Source organism: Artibeus jamaicensis, unplaced genomic scaffold (genome assembly GCF_021234435.1).
Source record: "Artibeus jamaicensis isolate MK-2021 breed Jamaican fruit bat unplaced genomic scaffold, CSHL_Jam_final contig_559, whole genome shotgun sequence".
NCBI lineage: Eukaryota > Metazoa > Chordata > Mammalia > Chiroptera > Phyllostomidae > Artibeus > Artibeus jamaicensis.
The window spans coordinates 7,227,251-7,239,378 of NW_026521887.1; the positions used below are offsets into that span (position 1 = coordinate 7,227,251).

General features: G+C 36.5%; 1 pseudogene; it reads left to right on the forward strand.

The window, feature by feature from the left end:
- The first annotated feature begins 4,084 nt into the window (after positions 1-4,084).
- Positions 4,085-11,800, forward strand: LOC119052701 (AP-3 complex subunit sigma-1-like; annotated as a pseudogene).
- Positions 11,801-12,128: the final 328 nt, after the last annotated feature.

Consider the following 12,128-nt stretch of genomic DNA (forward strand, 5'->3'; position numbering starts at 1 on the left):
TAAATTTCCAAAAGGAAATGATGATGTATATGAATATTATATGTTTCTGTTAAAAATTTACAATGTAATATTGCAGGAAATGTAAACTCCATAGATTAACCAAGTATAATTTATCAACATATCAACAAATATTTATTGTCCATTTTTGTGCCCTAAACACTATACTAGGCCTGTCTATGGAAGAAACATAATAAAATGTATATAGCACCATGTCTTAACCCTTGAGGAGTAAATTTCTTTTTAACATTCATGAAAAGATAATACAAAAGCAATGGAAAAAATCACAAAGAAAAAGACATTAATTTGGCACATAAAAATGCAAACCTTCTATTTCTCAAAATACAATCTTATCGGATGATAACAAAGTAAAAATTTATAGAGAATTATGTTTCACCAAGGATAAGCCCCATGATATATGGTGAGGTTATATAATATGATAGGTCACTTAGATCCCTGTAGATAGAGGGTCCACAGACATGATATTCACAAATGAGAACATGTAATGGCTTATAAATATTTGAGAGAAAAACTCTCAGTAATTAATTAAAGAAGTGAAAATTAAAACAAAAATCAGTTTAATTTACCAATTTAGTCAAGACATTTTTAATGAAAAGTGAGAAAATATAATCTTTCTAATATAAGTCTTAGAAGTGAGGAAAAGAAACAAATTGTACAGCAACAAAATGAGAGGAAAAATCTAGAGCAATAAGTAATGGAAGAGAGAACCTCTAAGGACAATAATTTTTAAGTTAATAGAATTAGAGGACTGGAGGTATTTGGAAGAGGGCAGATTGTAGCCTGGAATCTGTTCCATCTTATGAGAAATTAGGGGAAAATTTTGGCAGTGTGCAGCTGAAAAGGTCATAAGGGACATGAAGAAGCTTTTGTACTATATTAAGCGAGATATTCAACAACATTTTTACAGTTGATATGTTGTAAGTTTTGAATGGCTCTCTTTTATTTTGACCATCATTATAGGCTAATATTATCATGCAAAAATTATAGTAAAGCAATTCTTCTGATAGCCAGTAGTAGGAGGTCTGGGTGCCCAGCTCTCTTCTAATGTGACTTAACCTGGTAGATTTTAGAATATCAGAAGGAACAGATGGACTGCACAGTCTTCAAATATCTTCCCTATGGAATTTCTAAAAAATACTGTCTAACACCTGCATCTAGGCAGTCAGTCTGTGTTGTGCATTAGGCACAAACCTATATAACTGATATCTCTTCTGAGAACTGTGGAAGCTAACAAGGATTCACGCTTGACGGGAAAACCATTACTTCTTTCTGGGAAGATGAGACAAAGCATAACTGCAGGCAGTCTCCTTAAAAGTATTATAAATCATAAAAATAATGAGCATACCAGAGCCGGAAGTTCTACTGCTCTCTTGTGCTCACAAAATTCGGCCTACAAAACCTTAAAAGTGGATATAAAATATAATTCATGATGCCCAAAGAAAAATGTCAGCAATGCAGCCATACAACACCTTCCTTAGAGTAATGAGAAGCACCCTCCTAAATAAGCTATGAAGTGAACAGTCCATTTATGAGACTCTTGTTGGACTACTTTTTGTGAACCAATTAAAAGTTTAAAAACAAGTATTCAGAATAGCAACTTTAGTTGTAGAATATGGATCTGTGGCCTTAGGGTCATTATGTATCTTTTTCTGGGCACTCTAATTTCCAGATAATAAAGCCTAACACCATGAAAGGCTGTTTGTCTTTTAAAGGAGGAAAAAGTTAAACAAACCACTCAAAATAGTACATGCTGTTTAAGAAACTAATTTTTAAAGACACCAGAGAGCATCGTTTTTTAAACACACATTAAAAACATTTTATATCTCCACCTGGCAGGATTCTTTAGCCTGCTTGAAATAACTATGGGTTTATATTCATGCAGTTCATGCAGTTTAGTCCAATGCCAAAACCTACAAAATCAAAGCCTGAGTAAAAACCAATAAAAGCCACATATATCTATCATGGATTCCAGCTTATTGTTTGCCAAAGCAATGAAGAGGATCATAGTGAATTAAGATAGAATTAACATGTCTCAAGTCTATATATTCCTCATGAAAAGCTCTGACCCAAGGAAATCAGACTTGTAGTTGTTTAAATAGGCAGTTAGCATACTATTAAAAGTGAAATGTTCATTAACAAATGAGTCTGTAATTTGACAGTATAAAAATTATAACTTCTAAACTAGGATAAACTACACTTTGGGTAACAGTTTATTGAGAATGAAATCCCAAAATTAAGTAATTCTTCAAAAGCTCTATATACAAAACATTGAGTCCTCCTGAGCACATTATTAATTCATCAGGAGATGATCAGGATCTCAGACTTTGCACATTCAAATCAGAGTTCCTTACCTCTTTATCTTTATTTGCAAGTATGCTCCTCCTTCATTTTTCATATTTCAGAAAACGGTTCTGTTACCCCCACAGTTGCTCAAGCCAAGACCTACTATCTTTTTTTTAATTTTTATTTTATTGATTATGCCATTACAGTTGTTCTATTCCCCCCTTCATTCCCCTCCACCCTGCACCCCCCACCCCTACCATTCCCCACCTTTAGTTTATGACCATGTGTCTCAAGTTCTTTTTTAATGGGCACAGACAGACAAAAAATGGCTCAAGAAGATCTCAAAGCCCCAGAGCCCATAAATCTGAGTGACAAAGAAATAGCAAAACTTTCAGATGCACCATTCAAAACACTGGTCATCAGGATGCTCACAGAACTGGTTGATTTTAGTCACAAATTAGAGGAACATATGAAGGCTAAACTAATTGAAATGAATGGCAATGCACAGAAAACCAATATTAATGGAAAAGAAACTGGGACTCAAATCAAAGGAGTGGACCAGAAGGAGGGTAAAAATGACCAAGACCTACTATCTTAATCTCACACCTTACATCCAACCCAGCAGCGAATACCATTGACTCTTCCTTCAAGACTTTTTCCTTTTACTTCTACTATCCTGGATCAAGATACCAACTCCTCTCAGCCTTTTAACTAGACTTCCTGCCCCCACTTTTGTCCACCTTCAGATGAAATAATGCACAGTGCTGGGAACAATTATTTAAAGCTCAGGTAAGATTATGTCACTCTTTAGCTCACCAAATCCCCTGTAGCTTTCTATTACTCCAGAATAAAATCCAAATTCTTGTCCATGACCTAAAACAACATGCATCATACACCCACTACCAATCTCTGGACCCTCATATCCAACTATTTTCTTATTCTAGTCTAACTACAGCATCCTTCTCTGAGATATTCACCCAATTTATATCCTCACTTCATCTAAGTCTCCACTCAAACGTTGCTTAAAAGGGCCTTTTCTGGCAATCTTCTCTAAAATATCCACCAGTAATCTCTACTCTCTCACTCTCTATGCCTTAGCTCTGCTTTAGATATAATCATAGCCCTTATCATTATTATACATATATTTTATTGTTGTCTTTCCTTCTGAGATTTTCATAAGTACAGGATCTGGACTGTATCTATAGATGAATCTCCAACATTCTGAGTTGTACTCTAAACACAGTGTCTATGCAATGAATATTCATACTTTAATGCTGACAATTACAAAAAGTGGGTGAGATAACTGCAAGTCTTAATGTTATCAATTAAAATTCATTCCACATATAAGAATGTACCTTGTTGAAAATCATTTGAAAATAAGTATGAAGAGAATAAAATGTTTATTATATAAACTTCATTGATTTTGTGTATACTGTAATTAATATGTACAATGTCAATTGCATTATACTTTACTTTTTAATATCCATAGCTATATTTTTACTCTTATATTATATATACTGGCTCATTTGAACCAGAAAAATGAATACTTATTTTCACATTGACATATTAATCATCCCTAGATTTGGTATTTCAAGTTCTTAGAATATGTATTAAGAGAATTATTCAAAGCTTGAACAAAAATATAAACACAATTAAAAGTGTATGAACTTATGTGTGTGGGAAAGATAGGTGGGGAAGGATCACTGGTGAGACTCTGAGGCTTGGCTCACTCACCTGTGCTTGCCCTTGTCCTCAATGCCACCCTGATCCACATGGCTCAGGCATGATCAAGGAGATCCTCATCTTTAGTAACCATGGGAAGCCACGGCTCTCCAAGTTCTACCTGTACAGTAAGGATACACTAGAGCAAATCATCAGAAGATATTCCATTGGTATCTAAGAGAGGTGAAAATGTTTGTCATTTCCTAGAAAGAGGGTTATTAATTGCAGGATCTGACAACAAACTGATTTATAGACATTGTGCAATGCTGTCATTTGTCTTTTGTTTGGATTCTTCAGAAAGTGAACTTGTCATTTTAGATATAATTCAAGTATTTGTGGCAACATCAAACAAGTGTTTAGAAATTGTCTGAACTGGATTTTATTTTTTATATAGACAAGGACACAATATTCTTGCCAAAATGATAATGGCCAGAATGGCATTGGAGACCAACATAAATGAGATTGTTACACAAATTGATGCACAAAATAAACTGGAGAATTCTGAGGCTTAGCGGGAGCTCCAGCCCTGCTGTATCAATTGTAAAGAATATGACTCTTCCTGAAATCCCAAGAAATATTAACACTACTGACATCAGTGCCAAACTGGTCTCTTAAATTAAAAAAAAAAAATTAAAAGGCCACTCCTGGGTTAAAACAAGCAGAAAAGTCATAGAGGTTTACCATGCAGTTGTTTGCAGAAAGAAGAGGAGCATGGTCTTAACATTTGCTCTTGGATTTAAGTCAAGGTACTGTACAGAAGTTGTGTAAAATTAGTGTAGAAAGTCAGTGTCATTTTCCTTGCTCAGTGATTTTTGATGAAATTGACAAATTCCAGTATGATGTGTTTTCTGTCTTTTCTAAACTGTATTCCTACATCCTCCTAAGGCATGGCTCTATATATTGGCTACAACAGTATTTCACAAAGCATTTGAAATATTTCTTTAAATTAGGTACAATCCAAAATGCTGGTGTTTTGTAAGGATCACAAGTATAGCATCTTTAATTCTTTCTGTCATTTGTCACAATTGTTATTTAAAAGAACCAAGTGTGAATTGTTTTACCTCTTACTTTAAATGAACTCCAAGGTAAATGGACTTCTAAAGCAAAATAAATAAGTAAATAAATACATAAAATAAAAATTTAAAAAGTGTATGAACAATTAAAAATATATATTTAAAAATACTCTAGAGGTTTTTCAACTGAATCCTCAACCAGCTAAAATGTTCCAAGGTACCAGCTATTTTAACTGGTCAGGGCAGTTCCCAAACTGCCATATCAATCCCTAATTATTCAGCTCAACCCAAATCAGAATGCTTTTCAATGAAAAAATCTGTCTTTCTCATTTTATAATATACGTATACATGTGTTTAACAGGAAATTGAGAAAATGTTAAAGAATGTGAGTGCATGAGAACATGAGGAAATTTCTGAATAGCTTCTTTTTTATAACAAGTAGGAAAAGAAATAAAAGAGATGTTAGTGCCTATTCAAGATGAAAACAGACCGAAATTTTAGAAACAGTTACTAATTGTAATAACCCAGTTCTGACTAAAGACTATCATAAAAATATATCTGGGTTAAAGATATACAGATAGATCAATGGAACAGAAGTGAGAATCCAGAGTCAAAGGCAAACATAGGCATAAATAATTCAGATGGATAAGCAGACCAAGACACCCACTAAATTTTAAAGCCTTTCATAATTTTTATACAATCACATGATACTTTTCATGACAAAAATAATATGTAAATATTGGATATGCCAACATAAATTTACTAGTTGTTGAACATTTCCCCAAAGTTTTCCCAATATTATATGTATTCTTCCAATCCCTGAAAGCTGATTTAGCTCTAGCTTTGCCCCAGAAATAAATATCCAGTTGAGAATAGGGCTTCACAACATGGCTCCCTCAAAAGTACTTCTAAGTGTTGTGACTTAAAACACCAGAGATCTAATAAAGTGCTTCTGTGTGCCTTGGGAAGATGTTCCAGAATCCAATCAACATCACATCAACTCATCATCTACCAGGCTAATTTAGGCCCAGAAGGACTAAAATACTGGCCTTCCCTAGTCCATACTTTGCCCCTCAATCAAGGGTAAACATTCACATTAGGAAATTAGAGGCTATTTCTTTTCCAAGTAAATAAACCTTAGCCACCAGTTTCTATACTTCCTAAGTCCCTAGACCACTTTTTCAGCAATCAGCCAGCATTGGAGACACTTCCAAACTACAGAAAGAATTCCTGTTCTGTACCTGTCATGTAAGGTAGAAAAGGTCTCGAGCTGATTTCTGTTTGATTTATTTACCATTACAAAAGCAGAGGAGAAATCCTTAACAAAATACTAGCAAACCAAATTCAACAGCACATTAAAAGGATATAAGGCTGGTTCAACCTATGCAAATCAATAAATATGATATACCACACCTAACAAAATGAAGGATAAAAATCATGTAATCACCTCAATAGATGCAGCAAAAGCACTTGAAAAAAATTGACATCTTCTTTTTTTTTTTTAATTTTATTTAGTTATTTTTCAAGTACAGTTTTTTGTCTATTTTTCCCATCCCAAATTAGGTGCAGAAGAAATGTATATCAACATAATAAGGCCACATACGACAACCCACAGCCAATATCATATTCAATGGTGAAAAGCTGTAAGTTTTTCCTCTAACATCAGGAAGAAAATACTACTTCCCACTCCCTCCACTTCCATTCAATACAGTATTCAAAGCCCAAGAAGGTGTATTAGGCAAGAAAAATAAATAAAGGGCATTCAAATGAGAAGAAGTAAAATTGGCTCTGTTTACAGATGTTATAATCATTCATATATATAGTATATTTAGTATATATATATACTAAGTATACTACATTTATTTAGTATACTAGTATATATACACTATATATACTATGTATATATACTATATATGCTAAATATACTATATTTAGTATACTAGTATACTAAGCTATATATTCTAATATATATACCATATATATATACTATATATACACATATATTTAGAGTGCATATATACACACACACACACTAAAGACTTCACCAAAAAATAAAAACTTCTAGAATGAATAAACAAATTTGGTAAAGTAGCAAGATACAAAATTAACATATTTTTAAAAGTCAGTCACATCTTTACACACTAATAATAAACTATCTAAAAAGAAAATTAAGAAAATAATTTTGTTTTTCAATAGCACCAAAAAGAATAAAACACTTAGGAATAAATTTAACCAAGAAAATAAAAGATTTGTACACTGAAAACTATAGATCACTGAAGAAAGAAATTGAAGACACAAATAAATAAAAAGATATTTCATGGTCATGGTTTAGAAGAAGTAATGTTGTTGAAATGTCATACTACTCAAAGTTATCTATAGATTTAGAATAATACTGTGCAGCAGAAAGAAGGATCTCCTGCTGTTTGTGACAGTATAGATGGAACAGGAGATTACTATGCTAAGTGAAATAAGCCAGGCGGTGAAAGACAAATACCATATGATCTCACCCATAAGTGGAACCTAATCAACAAATAAGCAAGCAAAATATAACCGAAGACATTGAAATTAAGGACAAACTAACAGAAGAGAGGTGGGAGGGAATAATGGGGGTAAAGGAGGAAGGGTTGCCAGAAACATGTATAAAGGACACATGGACAAACCAAATAAGGGTAGGATCAAAGGGGGGAAGTAGGAGCAGGGGGGAGTGGGAGGGAAAAATGGAGACAACTATACCTGAACAATAATAAAAATTGTGGAAAAATTTAAATAAATAAAAATTGTTTTCTAATAAAAACACTCTAACACAGAAGAAAACAAATTTTAATTTTCTGACTCCCCCATAGGCATAACATTTTTTTTGTTGAGTTGTTCTTTCAAGATAGTTATTCTTAAATGGATTAGTCAAAGAGCACATATGCATGACCCGTGGACACAGACAATAGTGTGGGGAGTGCCTGAGGGAGTAGGGGGGAGGGGGGATAAAGGGGGGTAAACTATAACAGCATAAACAATAAAGCATATAAAAATAAAAAATAAAATTCAAATAGCGATTTTCAAAAAAATAGAAAAACCAATGTAAAAATTCATGTGGAAAAACAAAAAATTCCAAGTAGCCAAAGTGATCTTGAACAAAAAGAACAAAGCTGGAGGTATCCTACTCCCTGATTTCAAAATATATTACAAAGCTACAGTAATAAAAACAGTATGGTACCAGCATTTAAGAAGACATTCAAACCAATGAAACAGAATACAGAGCCCAAAATTAAACCCACGTATATACAGACTACTGACCTTCAACAATGAAGGATAGTCTCTTCAGTACATGATGTTGGGAAAACTGGATATCCATATGCAGCAGAATGAAAATAGACCCTTATTTCACACCACATAAAACATCAACTCAAAATTGACTAATACTTAAATGTAAGACCTAAAATTACAAAATTACTACAAGAAAACAGTGGGGAAAAAGACAGGCAACAAAAGAAAAAATAGACAAGTTCAATTTCATCAAAGTAAAAACTTCTCCACAGCAAAGGAAATAGTCAACAAAGAGAAGAAATAACCTACTTTACAGCATGAGAAAAAAAGTTGAAAATCATACATCTGATAAAGACTTAATGTCCAAAATATATAAGGACCATAGCTGGATGGCTCAGGTGGTTGGGGCATCATGATCTTGGCACATCAAAAGGTTGCAAGTTTGATCCTCAGTCAGGATGCATGCTAGAGGCAACTGATCAATATTTCTCTCTTTCTTTCTCTCTTTCTCCTCTCCCCCCATATTCTCTCTGCCTCTCCCTTTAAAAAAATCAGTGAACATATACTTGCATAAGGATTAAAAATAAAGAACAATTCATATAAGGAATTCAATTCAAAATAGCAACAAAAAAAACCTCATTTTTTTTACAGGGTCAAAGGACCCGAATAGACATTTCTCAAAAGAAGATGTGAAAATGGCCAAAAGGTATATGAAAAGGTGCTCAACATTACTAATCATTTGGGAAATAGAAATTAAAATCACATTGAGATATCATTCACACATATTAGAATGTCAAAAAGACAAAAGATAACATGTGCTAGCAAAAATGTAAAGAAAAGGGAAATCTTATGCATTGTTGGTGGGAACATAAATTGGTAGCATTATTAAATACTAAAAATAGAATTACCATATCATCCAGCAATTCCACTTCTTATTCAAAGGAAATGAGATCACTGTCTCAAAGAGATCTCTATCCACCCATTCATTGTGCATTATTCACAATATCTAAGATATGGATACAGCCTAAGTGTCTATCAACAGATGAATGAATAAAGAAAATGTGCTAGGGGAGAGAGAAGATGGTGGTGAGATAGCTGAAAGAGGAGTTCACTTCCCCCTACACACGGGTGAAACTCCTAGCTGATGTTTTGAGGAACAGAGCGAACAGCCAATAGTATTCCAGCATATATGAAGATTAGAGACCAAAAATTGTAGAGGACATTGAAAAATCAGACAGTAAGGAGACACTTCCGCCAAGATGGAGGTTTAGCTGGATGTGCCTGCCTCCTCACACAACCAAGTTTAGGGACAACTAAATATTAGCATCAGAAAACACAACCAGAACACGGAAAACTGAACTTTTCGGAAGTCCGCTAACAACAAATTCTTCAGCCTGACCAGTAAGGGGCGAAACCGGGTCGGGTGAGGACTTACAAAGGAGGGCTCGGTCGGACCGGGCGCGGAATCCAGATGCGCGAATCCAGTCGCGCGGGTTCCAAACCCAGGATTGGACCTAGTGAGCCACCGAGCAGCCCACCGGGGGAGCGACACAGTGGGGAGGCGGTGGCAGCGAGTTGACTGTGGTTGCCTGGTTGCGTGCGAGTGAGGGAGTGAGAGGTTGGACCGACCGGCGGCGGCGGCCGCGGCGGCGCGCCATTTCCCGCTCTGACCACGCCCCCACATACAGCATCACAACCCATCGACCTGGGAATCCAAGGCGCCGCTTGTCCCACTTAAAGGGCCAGAACAGACCAAAAATGTCGCAGGCAGAACTCAAAGCCCCAGAGATAAATCTAAATGACGAAGAAATAGCAAAACTCTCAGACGCACAGTTTAAAACACTGGTCATCACCTTCCTCACAGATCTGGTGGATTATAGCCACAAATTAGAGAAACATATGGAGGCTAAATTAAGGGAAATGAATGGAATTCCACAGGAATCCCATAGAGATGAAAAGGAAACTGGGACTCAAATCAATGCAATGGACCAGAAGAAAGCAAATAATGGACAAACAGAAAAGAGTCAAGGAGCAAGAATTCAAAGAGATGAGGAGAGTCTTAGGAACCTCCAGGACATCTTTAAATGCTCCAATATCCGAATTATAGGGGTACCAGAAGGGGGGAAAGACACAACCACCAGTGGAAAAACTATTTGAACAAATAATAAAAGAAAATTTCCCCAATCTGGCAAAGGAAATAGACTTCCAAGAAATCCAAGAAGCCCAGAGAGTACCAAAAAAGTTGGACTCAAGAAGAAACACACCAAGGCATATCATAATTACATTAGCCAAAATTAAAATGAAGGAAAGAATCCTGGAAGCAGCAAGAGCTAAGGGGACAATCACCTACAAAGGAGTCCCCATCAGGCTGTCAGCAGATTTCTCAAAAGAGACCTTACAGGCAAGAAGGGGCTGGAAAGAAATATTCCAAGTCATGAAATCTAAAGACCTACAACCAAGATTGCTCTACCCAGCAAAACTTTCATTTAGAACGGAAGGACAGATAAGGTGCTTCTCAGATAAGACCAAATTCAAGGAGTTCATCATCACCAAGCCCTTATTATATGAAATGTTAAAGGGACTTATCTAAGAAAAAGAAGTTAAAGAAACATGAACAGTGAAAGGACAACAAACTCACAGTTATTAACAACCACACCTAAAACGAAAGCAAACTAAAAGGACAGCTAGAGCAGGAGTGGAAACATAGAAATGAAGATCTCAAGGAGGGTTAGCAACAGGGGAGTGGGAGGAGGAGATGGGGGGAGAAGGTACAGAAAACAAGTAGCATAGACAGTAGATAGAAAATAGATGGGGGGGCGAGAATAGTTTGGGAAATATAGAACCTAAAGGACTTGAGACACATGGACATAAACTAAAGGGGGGTAATGGTGGGGTTGGGGGGGCAGGGTGGAGGGGAATAGAGGGGGGAATAGAACAACTGTAACAGCATAATCAATTCAAAAAATAAATAAATTTAATTAAAAATTAAAAAAAAAAAAAAGACAGTAAGGAGAGTGCTTAAAGACAATAGGGCCCCTGGGACCATCTCGGGGACGAGGGCAGCTGCAGCCCCAGGCCCAGAGCCCACCAGGTCTGCTGCAAGATTCTTGGGAGAGTGCCAGGCTGTGCTATGTGAGAGGCCGGGTGCTAGTCTGGACTGGTGGGTTTGAACAGGAGAAAATTTTTTTAAAGTGAAAGAGAAAAAAGAGGGCCTTCTTGTCTGTTTGGGGAATTCTCTGCAGCAGCCACCTGATTCCTGTGTCCCTACCCCCCAGCCCCAGGTAGGTGAGCATGGGATCCATACCTGCCCATGCCCATGCCAGACACACTGGGGATGGAACACCTCCTACCCGGCCCCTGTGCCCAGAGCCCTGTAGGGCTGACTGGCTCTCTAGGAGGTAGGCAGAAACACCCTGCAGAGGAGAGTTGCAGTACCCAGAAAGACTTGATGCAGTGGGGGGCTGAAGTACCCTGAAGGAGCACTGAGAGTCCCTAACATCTAGGACAGCAAAGAGCAAGAAGGTAGTAAGTGAGTTGGCCCTAATTGGCACACCTCAAGGACAGCACAACTGGTGGACTAAAGGCCTAGGCAAGACACAGAGGGCAGTGAGCAACTGGGCTGGAGGCTGGATGACAGCTAAGAGTGTGGCTCAGGAAGGGAGAAAAGCAAAACCAATCCCCTGTCAGCCAGACACAGCAAGAAAGACCAGCAGAACTGGCCTAACCAGTTTAAAGCCAACAAAAGGCACTTTTTAAAAATTCCTTCTTCCTTTCTGTCTTTTAAAAAAATTCCTTCTTCCTTCCTTTTTTATTCCTCCTTTCCTCCTTCTC